Raw genomic sequence first — 15235 nt, forward strand, 5'->3', positions numbered from 1 at the left:
ACTGGATCTTATCCTCAGAAGATTAACCCTAACTGTACTTCGTTCTGTAATTCGATCATTCCATAGCAGTCAAAACTGCTCTAAGTAGGCACGATGGTTTCCATTATATCTGTGCCTTGCTAGCTACACTGGGTCAGGTCAAGGTACCAGTCTTGATCTTTAAACACCTTCACTGCTGGGACCATCCTAGCTGAAGGGCCACCAACACAACCTCTGCCTACCCTACCTTACACTATGATCATCAATGGTGCATCTACCATCTGAAGTGTCTACGAAGGAAAGGATTTGTTGAATGAGACTAAAACAAATCCTTTAAATGTACTTGTTGAATTAGGGATATAAAACCCTTCAATCAATACAAACGGATGTGAGAACAAGGAAAACTCACCTTCATGGAAGCTCTCCAAAGTCCATCCAGAAGCTCATTCTGTCTTGCGTCACATTGCACTCTTTTCTTTTTGCATGAACATTTGTATGTACTTTTATATTACTTTCTCAAATGTATGCAACAATTGTGCACTTTGAAATATATGCATTCTTCTCCCATTAATTAAAGTACCTTTGTGAACATTTTTCAAAATGCATTTTTCATGTGCATGTTTTAAATATACACAGGCTGTTGAACAGAATTCTTTGGTCTACAAATCACACCATAAGCTTTAAATGTACAGGCTTTGACCATCAGAGTCTGTGTTCAGTCTGGAAGATATAAACTGAGCAAATCCTGATAAGAAAGTAATAAATACATTTTCATGCTTCCTTACCTTCCTTTCACTTCTAAGATTTTTAGGAAGACACCAAAACTCTCCAGCATTCCCTCCCTCCAAAAGAAGCTAGTTTTGTAAAAGGCATTCTGAATTTACTACCCAGAGAACAGAAGGCAAGACTTTTGCTAATTTTTATGAGAATCATTTTCCCTCCTGAAAAAGTCGCTCTATTTTGTCGACTATTTTGAAGTCGCTCTCTCCAGTTAAATGTTGGATTTCCAGAGCTGCCACGTGATTTCAGATAGAGTCACTAAAATCTTGACAGTAAGTGGTGGCCCTTCTGAAGATGTCCAGATGAAAAATCTAGTTAGGCCAAAACTCAGAGTTGGGACGCAGGATAATTCTGTGCCAAAAGGGCAAACAGAGAGGTCATAAGATTGCACCCTAAGAGTCTTTTTATGCTGTTGTAGAAGGACCGTGTTCCCCACATGGTCCTTGATTTTAGACATGGACAGGAGACTATCTGATGAGGATGTGAGACCCACCAATAATATCTGAGCACATCACACCGTTATGGTCTTTTCTGTTTAGCTGATTGCAGAACTACCTTGTAGTTCTGCTATCATATATTGTCTTGATTTGATCTCCATTGTACATCTCTTCTTTTCTTTGTGTTAATGTTAGAACATGTTATATCTCTATCTTACCATCTTCTGTGGGTTATGATTCTGATGAAACAGGCTCTTGCTTACAAAATCTATTGCTATGCAAATAGGTGATTATATTTAAGGTGTCTTGTTTGCTCACAGCCTTGCTTGGAGCATTTTTACATAAAAAGTGGCCAGGCCTGAGCAACGTACCATTTCAAAAGGTTTATTTCATCTGTTAATTTTCTCATGTCCATGATGTGCTTTGCAGACTTAAAAGATGGTTAGGAAAGGAGACAGAATTATTTAAATTTATGAACTGAAGAATTGCTTTCAAGTATTCAATCCAGTCTTCCCTGACTGTGTGCCCTCCAGATGTTTTGCATGAAAACTTTCAGCATTCCTGATCATTGGCCGTGTTGGCTGAAGCTAATGGGAACTGAAGTCAAAAATATCTGGAGGCCATCAGAGTGGTTTTCCAGGTAGATTGTTTGGCAAGCTATGTCCCACAGCTAAAACATAGGAGAACTCCTATTTATACCACTACATATACTACTACAAATTGCTGGGGTCTGTGTGATAGAAGGAGTTGAAAGTAACAAGGGTTCCTGGAAGAGGATGTGTGCTTCTGTATTTTATTTGCTTCTGTATTTTATTTTATTCACTATTTTTCAAATGTGTAAATATTTGAGTGGATGGATGGATGGATGGATGGATGTTTTATAATATAGCTGATACAGTATTAGGGAGGACTGTAAAGAAGTCATGCCACTTGATAAAGTCCCTGAGCTTAAAATGTGTGGCAGAACATATTTTCATTCATACAGATGAACACACAATGCTATAGTAGGAAAACTTATTGCTAGATACAACGGTAATCTATCCTGTCCCCCTTACTATCCTATGACCCACACACTGCCAGCAGTGGGTCAGATGCTATGGAAAAGGCTGAAAAATGCATTCAATTTCATTGGTTTTAATGTTGAGAGAGAAACTGTAATTGTAGTATTCTTCCTCCACTGATGTTGTTCGATTAAAGAAGCATTCCAAGGGCAGGATCCAGGATCTGGTTTCTGTAGGAGAAGAAACAGAGAAAAAAATTGTTCCAGGATTTACATTTCACACCCACCAGACTGAACATGGACTTGATCACATTCATTTCCAACTTGTGATGTAATCTGAGGAACAAACAAACAAACAGAAAAATTTAACAGCATTTGAAAAATGTGCATAGAATCGTAGAATAGTAGAGTTGGAGGAGGTCAGAAAACCCCCTGCTCAGTGCAGGACACCAGGTTAAACCATCCCTCTCAGATGCCTTTCCAGTTGCATCTTGAATGTCTCTAGTTTGGAGAGTCCACAATTTCCATTGATCATTGGTTCCATCATCATACTGCTCTAATAATCAAGAAATATTTCCCGACATCTCATTCAAAGCTTGCCTTCTGTAAGTCAAAGCTGGTCTCCTGTAACTTGAGCCTGATATTCCATGTCCTGCACTTTGGGATGATCAAGAAGAGATTCTTGCCTTCCTCTTTGTGGCAACCTCTCAAGTATTCATTGAGTGCTGTCCCATCTCCCTTCAGTCTTTTCTTCTTGAAGCTAAACATGCCCAATTCTTCCCATGATGTTCAGTGGTGGGCGAGGGAGGAAGCTGGTGCTGCCACAACTGAAGGCATCCTGGAGGCATTTCAGCCTCCTTCTCTCATGCTCCAAGGCACAACACTTAGATGGCCAAATCTGTCAGTTCACTATTTTGTGCTGTGGGAGGGGTATGGGAACCTTTGACTTTGGAAGGTTGCAGGCATCCAGACTGGATCACACCCTAAACAGCTCATCGCTGACTATCGACAATGTGAGTATAGCATTTATTGAAACCCTTTCACTTGTAATCATTTTAATCCGTTGTTTTCATGATGAAAAAGCGAGAGTATTTGTACATGACCAACCTTTCCTAAGACACCGAACATTTTTATGTATTCATACTGTCAGTCACTGCATTGTGGCTAAATTTGCTATCAGTTGATATTAAGATGGGATCTCAGGATCAACTCAGACCCTGATCTTGTTCCCACTGCTGCTACTGTAATCTTTTGCTAACACAAACAAAACTGATAGAGAAGGAAAAATTCACCCTAAATATTTCTTGATGAGATCATCATCTATTCCTTTGTTGAAAAAGAAGTAACATTTCCCTGTAATGCAGAAAGAAATCACAAGCTCCAGTCTTAAGTGTTGTTACATGTTTAATTGAAGTGTTCTTGTAAGTGTATAAGCCTAGATTCACAAATGAAGCCTTATCTGGGATTAAATTAAATTCAGATTTAATTAGTAAGAGTTTGAGATTGTTAAAATGGTAAAGGAAGCTCTGTAACAGTTCTGGAAGTTCACATTTATTTCCTTGGAGTTCTTTCTAGAATTGGTCTATCTATACCAATAACTGTATTATTAGGGAATTGTTCTCTGATGGATTTCTTATGAGATAGATCTGTTATTTATCAATATCTCCAAAGAATACTTTAGGTGCCTGATGGAACTTTGGGTGCTTCATTGTGCCCAGGGAACTTTTCTTTGCTTGTTTTAATAGTCTGAAGTCTAGACTCCAATGCCATGGCATTAACTAGGATTGAAACACTGCTCTAAAGTGCTTAACCGTCTGGTCAGGCAATCCAAAAACCTCCCCCATGTCTGAAAGGAGTGGTAGAAGTCTTTTCTTCTTGCTCCTGTAAGACTTCTCTGTATTTGCCAAGTAGAGTATGGGCAGAAGGTAGATTGCCAGATCATTTGGACTTAATTCCCAGAAGCTTAATGCCAGAGATTCTGGGTGTTAAAATCCAAATCATCTGGAGAGAAACTTTTTGTACACCCTGAGTCTCTTGGTGTAGATATTTACATGTGTTAATCACATGAAGGGCAACTGTGGGTAAAAGGAGAGGGGACTTTGTCACTGGCCCCATCCCTGGCATCACATCCTTCCTTGGACCTGAGCCTGATGTCGTATTCCTCAGTGGTTCTGCCCCCTTGCGACCCATATGTTGAGTGAGAACATTTGCAAAGAGAGGTCTGTGTGCAAGCAGCTTGATGCATAGACAACAAGAGGGCAGCCACAGAGAGAGAAGTGCAGCTGGGTGTAGGTCCAGTCTTGCTCTCTTTTGCATCTATCCATTATTAGCATTATTAATTACATTGCATTTATATCCCACTGTTTTTCCTCCAGCAATGTTCCCATGGAAGTTGATGTTCTCCATCCCATTTTTATCCTCATTGCAACAACCCTGTGAGGAAGGTTAGTCTGAGAGTGAGTGGTTGGCCCAAAGTCATCTAGTGAGTTTTATAGCTGAGGGGGAGTGGAATCCGGATCTTCCAGGTCCCCAGTCTAGCACTATCACCGACATGCCACACTGGCCAGGCATCAGAGTCCTATATAAAAAGAGCTTGCATCAGAGTTGAATGTTGTAAAACCAGCAGAATATGTTAGTGGTGGGTATCATGGTGGAAGATCACAGAAAGATTAACATGAGTATTGAAGGGACAGGAGCTGAAAGTTGGTGGGTAGAGGATGACTAATGTTCAAGTGGGAATTTGCTGTAAAAATAATCCTATAAAGCCCGGTAAGGTTAAGCAATTCAATCCAATCTGTATTAACTCAGAAGTCAGTCCCATTGAGATCCACGGGGTTTGCTTTCTGGTTAGTATCATTAGGAATACATCCTTGTTCCTGGTGCATTATCCAAAGCCCTCTAATGCTAATCTAAGCCTATGCAGAATAGTTCTTGTGTAATAAAATTAATAGGTTTGTTGAGTGATAGTTGCTGAACACTCCTATCTATGCAGATAATCATCATTATGTCATTTGTTATTTTGTGGATGATCAAGTAGGAAGTGTCCTGTTTTTTAGTCTCCATAGAGACTATGGCAGAAGTGTTTCCTTCACTAATTAAGTTTTCTCTTATTTTATCATCTTGAAGAATATCTCTGTGGAAAGATGCACAGATGAAAGAATGAGGTAAGGTAGCAGAACTATGACTGCTTGTATATAGTAAAAAGACTCAATAAATTTATTTATTATGTAATAATAACTGGCACAGATTGGACAGGATCCAATCAGGCAGTGAGTGAGACCCACTGATTATGTAACAGAGATCTAGTGCTTCTGAAAACAAACAAAAATGAACAGGACTGCTCATTTCTGGAAAGGGACATATCAGTAGAGGCTGCATAAGAGAGTTCTATCAGCCTGTCGTAGCTCAGAAATGGGCATTTCTGCTGCTTTCAGAGTTTTCTGGCAGAAGTATTAAATTTCTGTTGCAAAAGTGGTTTGTGAAAAAGACTCTATTTGTGCAACAGGTTTGGCAAGAGCGATCACTTGCACAATAGCCCCATTGGATACTTCATAAAGTATGAGTTTGGCTATATGGAATAACTAGCATGCATTGACCATTTCAGGTAGAGCTTTTTAAGAATATGAACCCAGAAAGGAAAGCTGGTTCACCAGAAGATGTGTTATGCCAGGTGCTCCATAAAGTGCCTTTGCAATTTCAGAAAACATGGTGGTCATGTGGATGGCATCCATGTGCTGGCACAATCCACCACCATGTAAGCACAGCTCAGCAACAAGTCCAAAGGCACTCCTGCATGGTTCCAAGGAAACAATGTGTATTTTACCAGTGTATTGCATGAGCCAGGTCTTTATTCACTGGAAAAGGAAGAAGCTTGGATTCACCCAAAGTTGCCACTGAATTCACCCAATGTGGGACTTTGTTGTGGCGATACAGGATAGATTAAGCAGCAGCAACTCCATCAAGAATATACTCAACAAAAAGCTCCAATCAATCACTGTCCTCTAATGGATGCACATATAACAGCCACAGGTTTATGCACCCACATTTTATGTTTAAATTAGAGCTGAGCACCCCATCAGGCATGTTTTTTCCAGACCTTGGTTGGTCCCCAGCCTCCAAAATTTGCTGCACTAGCAATATTAGCAAAGCAGCTGGAAGCTTCACAAATCTGGGCTGCAAACTATGAGGGTGACCTGAAAAAGTGAAGTTCAACTTTAAACCTAAAGTGTAACTCTTGAAAAGATGAAGCAACTGCCAGATAAGGGGTTTTTCCTTACTTTTTAAACAGATGTTCATGTGCAGGCTTCAAGATATGGGTAAACCCAAGGGAGAAGGGTAACACCCAAGCATAGCCTGTTCTGCTTATCTTCCTTGCGAAATCTGTATGCACTTTCTTCTTTCTGCATTTCATGCATTCATGCACAACACTGTTCATTACATAAATGAACACTGGATGCATCCCCAAACCTAAAGTTCTTGTTTAATGTTGACACCTTAGCAAATGTATTATTGTGCTATTCTACTGCTACTTTGTGTTCCCAAACTTGTGTCTGCAGAGGTGATAGAAAGGTAGGATGGTTAAACTTGATTGCAAAGGTTCGCAGGTGGAATGGAAGGATAAAGAATGCTTCCCAAACCTGCCATTTCTAACAGTGTCAAGTGCCTTCAGTGATTATTTCTCTACTCAGGGATTACACCTAGTAGGGACAGGGATGGCTTACTGCATGGGTATTGAACCCCTTTCAGCCCAAGAGCTGAATGCAGTGCTGGAGAAGCTCTTGGGCTGCCATTCCACTGCTGGGCAAGGATAAAGGAAAAGGTGTGAGATCCAAATACAACAACCAAAAATACAAGCATGCTGCAAAGCTCTTCTTGCCAGCAACTTAGCCTTAGGAAAGGCATTCCAACTCTTTCAAAAGGATGAAAACTGTGCAAAAGCTGGAAAACCAGCAGAGAGTTGCAGTCAGGGGAAAGGTGTGGGATTAGCTGGGGAACCTTGTTGGGCCAGGTGGGAACTGCAGTTGGGCAGATATGGCCCGTGGGCGTGAGGTTCAACACCCTTGGCCTGGAGGCATTTTTGGGGGCAGGATTCATAGTGGGGGAAGAGCAGAGGCCTCTTTCCCATATGCTGAATCTCCCTGGCAAACTTCCCATGCCCCCCACCACACACATTTGCTTTATTAAAACAACATATTTTTGTAAAATCTCCTTCTCTCCCAAGTGAACCTTTAAGAAAACTTCAGAATCTTCTAACAAGAAAGTCATCCATTTATAACAAATTGGTCACTTTATAGTGAGAACAGTGCAGCGGTTTGTTAGCTGGTTACTACATTTCAAAGAGAAGAATTGGCGCCTCTGCCTCCAATGGAAGGCCTTTCATAAAATGCCAAGATTGGCACCAGGCGTGCACTGGAAATGGAAATTGGAATGTCTTGTTGGCATACCATTACTTGTGCCCGGAGGTGGCAACATCTTCAGTGCACAGCTGCATTGCACGCATTTCTCCGAGTATATTTAGTGAGAAGTGTGTGCGCGTGACACGCTGGAGCCAGGAGCACTCCTGTTCCTTCCTGGTACTGCGGAGAGACCGAGGGCGCATCTCCAGGCCCTTGGGCGAGAGAGGTGTAGCAGCCCTGACATAAAGAGATGGTCAGAGCTGACGGAGACCTCCCGAGCGGAACATTGCTGCTCGGTCAGGGAAGCTGTGCTCTGAGCTGCCTTTTTGTGACACCCCAGCCGAGCAGAGGCAGCTTGGCACACTGCATAACCAAATGCTGGCATGTGAATGTGTGTATGAGTGTGTGGAGGGGGGGCAGGAGGTGTTACGTGAAGGGCTTGAGTGCTGAAGACAGTACCAGGGTTAGATGTTGGACTTCATCAAATTCGGTGATTTGCTCCATCAGACAATCTCTTCCACTTTGTGCATTTATCTGTCTTGTGTTTCCTTTTATATTTGCATTGTTTCATGTAATCTTTATTTTTGTCATTAATGATTTTATTACCAAACATACCTCATGCGCAAGCTAGTTATTTCTAGATCTGCTGACATAGCTGTTTTGCTGTGTGCTGACTTAGCTGATAGTACATACCCAAGACCTTCATAAACATAACCTGTCTTGTCTATACAGAATTTGAATTAATATGCAAACCTATGCAAGTTTAGATGAAAAAAGCCCATCCCTCAACATGCATAGAATTGTGCCTTTACTATCTTTAGTAACTTTAGTACATCAATTTTTCTCATTGAATTGTTCCTTGAGCCTATTTCTTCTTTGGGCTGTTTTTCTCTTTTTGGGGGCCAAATGTAATGGATCTGCCAGATTCATAGGTTTATACGCAACCTTGTTACTGAACTTTAATCGTGAAGTCCTATACCTAATGCCACAGAGTAAACTGTACTGAGTTCAGTGGGAGTTTCTACTTCCACGAAAACATGCAATGAATCAGGGTATAAAAGTCTTGTCTTTTGACTAAGAGAATATTAAATAGGTTTGGACCCTGGAAATGCAGTCTTTTTAACTTGGAAAGTTATGGACATCTAATGGAGTGTGGGAGGAGGTGAAGGGGAAAACTTTCAGATGATTTTGGTTAGCTAAATGTTTTCCTCTCATGAGGAGCAGAGGCTGGACTACCAACTGGATTTGGTGGAAATTGGCAGTATCTCCCCCGTCCCCTCCCCAGCCTCCAGAATACTCCCCTTGCCCACAGTACCTGCCCCAAAAGACAAAGAGAAAGAACCATGCTGGCTGAGAGGATGGAGAAAGACTCCTGCAAAGACCGAGTCTGCATCAGAAGGTTTTTCCAAGGTCACTGAAAGGACTCTGCCTTTTCGTGTAGAAGTCCAGAGAGTAAGTACCAGCCATAGTGCTAGTCAGCTAGAGTGAATGTCAACAGTTACCAGTAAATGAAGGAAAGGCTGAAACTGGGCTGCTGAACTACTGAAAGCGCTTGGGAATTCTTGGGACTTCCCAGCATACTAGAAAGTATTACAAAATGAGAATAGGTTGGGACATTAATCAACATGCCCTTGCAAATACTGATGCTTAACAGCAAACACAGAAATTAGAATAAAAATGCATGCCAAAGGCATCTTAATATTTACTGATAAGTATCAGGATTTTCTGATACTTTCAGGTAGACTCCTAAAATACTAAGATTTATTAGCAGATGACAATAGTTGTTGAAAGGTCGATCTGGATGTCAGATGATCTCTATGAAGGCTGTCCTTTTTCTTGCAGTTTAGCCTGACTGGGCAAGGAGGACCTCCAATGATTAAGGGGACAAAAGTCTCCATCATGAGGGTGAATTATCTCCATCGCTTCCAGGTGCTCAGTAAGCTAGAAAGGATGATCTGCTCTTTATAGGAGGATTTCCTGGTTCTGCACATGCAAAGGTTCTGCAAGATCCAGTGGGCATCAACCTTCCCAGGGCTCCTTCACGGTTTCTGTGCTATACATGTGTTCTGTAACATAAATTCCAGTGTCTTCCATGGGACTTATTCCCAGGAAAATATTTAAAATGTTTGCAAGGCTCAGGGAGGGAAATGCTCTATCACGTACAACACAGTTCTATATAAACAAGCTTCATGGAGTACAACAGCTCCAATTTCTAAGCAATTTCCAAAGCTTCAGTCGAGACCAAAGAGAGGGTACCAGATCACCAGCTGTGCTAAAGACTTCTTCAGAACATTGTTTGTTAACAAGAACAATAAAAGATGAGCCTGGCTGGATTAGATCAGGGTAGGCAACCTGGTGTCCTCCAAATGCTGAACTACAAATCTCAAAATCCCTAACCATTGGCCATGCTGTCTGTTGTTTCTGAAAGCTGTAGTCCAAAACATCTAGTGGGTACCAGGTTACCTCTTCCTGGATTAGATCAAGGAACCTCCTGGTCTGACCATCTGTTTCCCTAAATTTTTGGCTGAAAGTGCTTAGAGAGACAAAATGACAACACCATGTTGCACAAGAGTTGTATCAGTTGGCTTGGTGGAACCCAAGCTTGGCAGAAGTAACAGGAATAGTTAAGGGAGGAAAACATGTGGTGGGTTCAGTGGAACAGCAACAAGCATGAGGACTGAGCTTGCTTACTGGGCATGGCATATGAACTGTTGGTGGTGCGGTGGGATGGGCTAGAAAACCAGGCAGGAAAGGGAAATGGAGTAGACTGGATAGAACTGTGAACAGGGAACCCTCACACTGCAATGTTGTGTTACAGGCCTCACTTGTAATAGTTGCTATTCCAGTCCATGAATATCCTTCTGCAGTGGGAATTTCCCCAGTACCACATTGTATCTCCTGCATCTCTTTTATTCAGAGCATAGCTGTATAACCTGGAGGAAAAAGGAAGGGATATTTATTTATTTATTTATTTATTTATTTAGGAGACTTCTATGCCGCCCCATTCGCCGAAGCCTCGGGGCGGCTCACGTCCATAAATAAACTTCTACAGAATAATATAAATTAACAGTATAAATTAAGTCGCCCTGGCCAAAGACTAGAGAAGGGTAAAAGGCAGCAGCCAGTTGGGTGGGGGCTGTAAGCATATGAATTCATTAAAATTCCACAGAATGTTGCAGGGTAAATGCGTGGGCCTAAATATGTACAGCTTTTGACAGGTAAATACTCGAATCCTGGATGCAAGATCAAACGGGTTTTTACCTGCCTTTCAGCCAAAGAAGCTTGTCAAGTTCTTAACACCCATCTAAGAAAGCACTCATGTCTGCCTTGGTCTACTGCAAGTTGATCTGCACAAACGGAAAGACAGAGGTGTGTGTTTGTGTGTGTTTCTCAGAGCAATAGAATGAGAAGAATAAGGGTGGGACAAACAGCTTGGATGTTCTCACACATTTTTCTGGGTGAGTGTTGATATTTTTAAAATGAAAGTTTTGCTTTTTAAAATTAGACATACCTCATTGCCATGACATTCTCTTTCAACACAATTTCTTCACCCCACCCACTTTCATTGCAGGTTCCAAAAGATTATTGCCTACAACTATCCACATTTTTGCCTGTTTTACAAAATCGACCAGCTCCTGGACATGGTGAGATGGTTGTGAGCCCCGTGGAGCTGATCCACAGACATTCTAAGGCAAATCCTCTCTGCGCCAATTAATCATGCTGGGCCCATATCTAGCGTCTTTGAGTCGGCTTAATTGAAGTATCTTGGCCCCTGCCAAATTAGGAAGGAATTTTTGCTTCTATTTTGGGTAGACCCATCTCCTATTACCATGCTGTTTATTTAGTGCTTTTGCAGCAGATATACCTGGCCTGATAGTAATAACAGTAATAACAGATCAAATTCTCAAGTTCTAGTTGATTTATATAAGCACACCGATAATTGCTCCTTCCGTTGGTAATGGCAAAGATAATAATCAAATCAGAGGAATTAGCTGCACAAATAGTTTACTTAAGCTATGTTGACTGAGGCAAGTTGGGAGTTGTAGGCCTTGTTTCTGTTTAAACTTGTATAGGATTGGGCCCATTTAACAATGGAGACTAGCCAGAGGACTGGGAGAAAGTTCCTGTGTCTTTCCACTTTTCCAGGAGTTGGGTAACCCATCTTTTTTATGACGCAGTGCTTCTGTTCCCCTTTATCCCGTTTCTGTGCTTTCCCAAAGTTTTTTCCTTTCAGTCAGAGTCTATAGTACTATGTTCTAAAATTTCCATTTGTCTTCAGATTGTTTTTTGACCTTGTGATCTCTGTCATAAGTGTTGTAAACAAAGCTTCATTCACTGAAAATAGGAATCTGCAAATCTGTGCCAAGCACACAGTTTTGTACATATGCCGTATCATCAGTTTGCTTTCCTACATGTGGTTCCACATGCCTTAAGCACATCAGGTGAAGTTCAGTAGTGTCAGAGCTTCAACTGGTGCCTAAAAGACCCAAGAACTTGCTTGCCTACTGGAATAGTTACATTTTAGTGTGATTTCTTTGGGCAGAATTTTCAGAAAAGTGTGCTTTTGGAGAGAATTCAGAAATGCTAGTTATGACCTTTCCTTAATGAAGGGTGGTGGTAGTGGAAATGATGCAATACAGAATACGTATGTTGTGCAAATCCCACTAGTGTTATCTGGCACAATATTAGGATTCCTTGCAAATAACTTTCAATCTATGCCCTAAATCAAAAACAGAAAGAACTCATGCAGATGGATGGATTTATTTATTTATTTATTTATGGGTGTGTTTTTTATACCAACTTTCAACATCACTTTCCAGGTTTCTTTACAGGTAAAATAAAACAACTGTAAAACATACCATGTCTTGAATGACAACACTGAAAAGCTGGATACTGAAACGTGGATGTTGATATGTAGAATCAATTGGAACAGGGACACTTTGGACCAGGCTGCCATAGTTCACTTGGACACTAAAAAGACTTTGATAGAATTTGACATGTATTTTCACCACACTAAGTGAATTTGGTTTTCAAGTAGAATTTTTGAAATGGTTCCCAGCTTCATATTCAGTTTTATGAGTTAGAATCATGATTTTTTCTCCCAGTTTTCTTTTCACTTAGGAAAGGTACCAGACAGGAATATCCACTTTCAGTTTTGATATTTGATTCCTCTTTGGAACTTCTGGCCTGTGTCAATTGACAGAATAAGAGTTTTCACAGTTCTGTGTATAATAGTTAAAATTTAAAATTATCCTTTATGTTGAAGATCTTTCATTGTTTATCTTGGAACTCTAGTATGCCCTTTGATACTAAAAGACTGATATTACAACATGGGAAAGATGAAGGCTCACCTCCTGTAATGCAATGGACAGAAGACCTGACCATTCTTTTTGCACATATAGCTGCCACTTCTGAATGGTATATTTGAATAGTTGGTCTGCTTTTGCTGAAGTTTACATGTATCTTCTAGTCACTTGTAATTCATACATACACACACACATCATATTCATGCATTCAAATTATATATTCAAAACGCTGTAGCTACACCTTTTTTTCTTTATTGAGTTAACATTTTATAATAAAAATAAATTATAAGAGAAAGGCAGGAAGGAGAGAATTTGTGAGATTTGGCACTTTCCACCACCCACTAACTAATAAGGGAGCTTACCTGAGAGCACCCATTTGGATGAAGGAACCTGTGCACCTGAGGTGTAGGGGTGATTTCTGGGGATATTCTCAACCATCTGCAGTGCCAAAACAATTAAACCTCCTGCTTTAAAACTCAACAAGAAACCCCTCAGTATTGTGAAGCTCTGGTTGCTTTGTGACTCCTATCTGAAGTGATGCATTAAAAGCCAAATACCCAGCCTACTTATCTCAGCAAAACAAATATGACTAATTTAAGAACTGGAATTAAAAATAAAAGGTCACCAAATAATTTTAGTCTGTGAAATTATTTGTTGAGAAGTATAAGTCTGTGCTGGATTTTTTCCCTTCTTGGGCTTACATCATATTCGCCCAGACTACATGCCAGTCCATTGTCAAAAGAGCTGAACCATCTGCATGTTCCATTCATAAGTGAACCCAAACCCACAATGTCAGTTACTGGAAAGAGAAGGATGAGGAAATGAAAGTGGGACTATAAGATAATGCAGTGCAATTATCTTTATTTGACACTGCGTGTTTGCAATTCACAGAGATTAAGGTAAAACAAGATCATGGTACAAATTCAAACTCAGACCACCAAGAAGAGATTAGAGCAAGAAGGAAGGTGTGCTCAGGTGTGAAATATGAGAAGAAGAGAAGAAACTCTGGAACAGAGCTGTTGAAGCTTGAGTCCAGGGGCCAAATTTAACCCTCTGAGGTTCCCTGAGAGGCAGTGCTCCTTCTGCTTGGTTATCAGAAGGTTTCTGTCTCCCTTGCCTCACAGCCCTTGAGCCATCTATCACTTAGTGTCTTCCTGGCTTTGAACAATGTCTTCCGCCTTCTAAACGCTGAAATGCCTCTTCTAAGATTTAGTTCCTGGGAGTAAGCTAAAATATATTGGTATGCCTGCACTTTTTGCATCTGACCCCTCCCACAACTGGAATGGTCTTCAAAATTGAATGCAATCCTCAAGCTGAAAGAAGATCAACACCTCTCTAGAGGTCAGCTCTTGAAAGAGAGATGCATGTGCAATCATAGAATCAAACAGTTGGAAGGGGCCTAGCAGGCTATCAAGTCCAACCATCTGCTTAAAGCAGGACTTAAGTCCCCCATCCAGATTTCAAGCCAGCCCGATCCTGCTTAGCTTACAAGATTAGGCAGGGTCAGGCACTTCAGGCTATCTGGCCAAGCACTCATTATCAGAATTGTCATTTAAGAGTTGGAAATCTGTACATTTCCCCAGGACAGCTTTCAAAGGGACACGAAGAAGATGCTAGCATTTTGTTGTAAGCAGCTTTGCGGATTCCCTACAGAACACTTCCTTCTTCAGGTTATTGAAAAGGACAGTGCAGGATGATTGGCCTCTTTCCGGACCATGCATTGTATCCAATGGCAGCTCAACTTAAGTCCCAGTCATTTCAACATGGCTACACTAAGCAAGCCTAACAATGGAGACAATCCCCACTTCCCAACGGACTTTACAGTGTCTTGCCCCAGGTTGTACCTCCCTGATCCAGCCATTCTCACCATTTTTCCTTCTCTACCAGAGAGCTGCTACCTGGCTTGTATTCCCTCTGTCCTGCCAGTCTTCTGCATTTCCGAAACTTCATGCACTCAACTCTCTTCATTGGATTTTCTTTTGTGACCATTGCACAAGGGGAGACCCAAAGTATGACTGGACATGTGGAACTAATTTAAGAAGTGGTGAGAACTACTGGAGATATGGGTAGGGAAAAAAGTTCATTAAAAGTAAAATATGGAGATATTGGGATTTCTGATCTGAACTATATTTTGATGAATTTCTCTAGAAACAGCTTGTGCACATATTACAAGCCACTTGTGGAGGTTCTAGATGAGGGATGCAAAAATGGTCCTTCTTCTTCTTCTTCTTCTTCTTCTTTTATTATTATTATTATTATTATTATTATTATTACATTTCTATGCTGCCCCTTGCCGAAGCCTCGGGGCGGCTTACAACACAATTTTTAATGGACTAC

The sequence above is a fragment of the Varanus komodoensis genome, unplaced genomic scaffold (assembly GCF_004798865.1).
Source record: "Varanus komodoensis strain SLA01 unplaced genomic scaffold, ASM479886v1 scaffold14_3, whole genome shotgun sequence".
Classification (NCBI taxonomy): domain Eukaryota; kingdom Metazoa; phylum Chordata; class Lepidosauria; order Squamata; family Varanidae; genus Varanus; species Varanus komodoensis.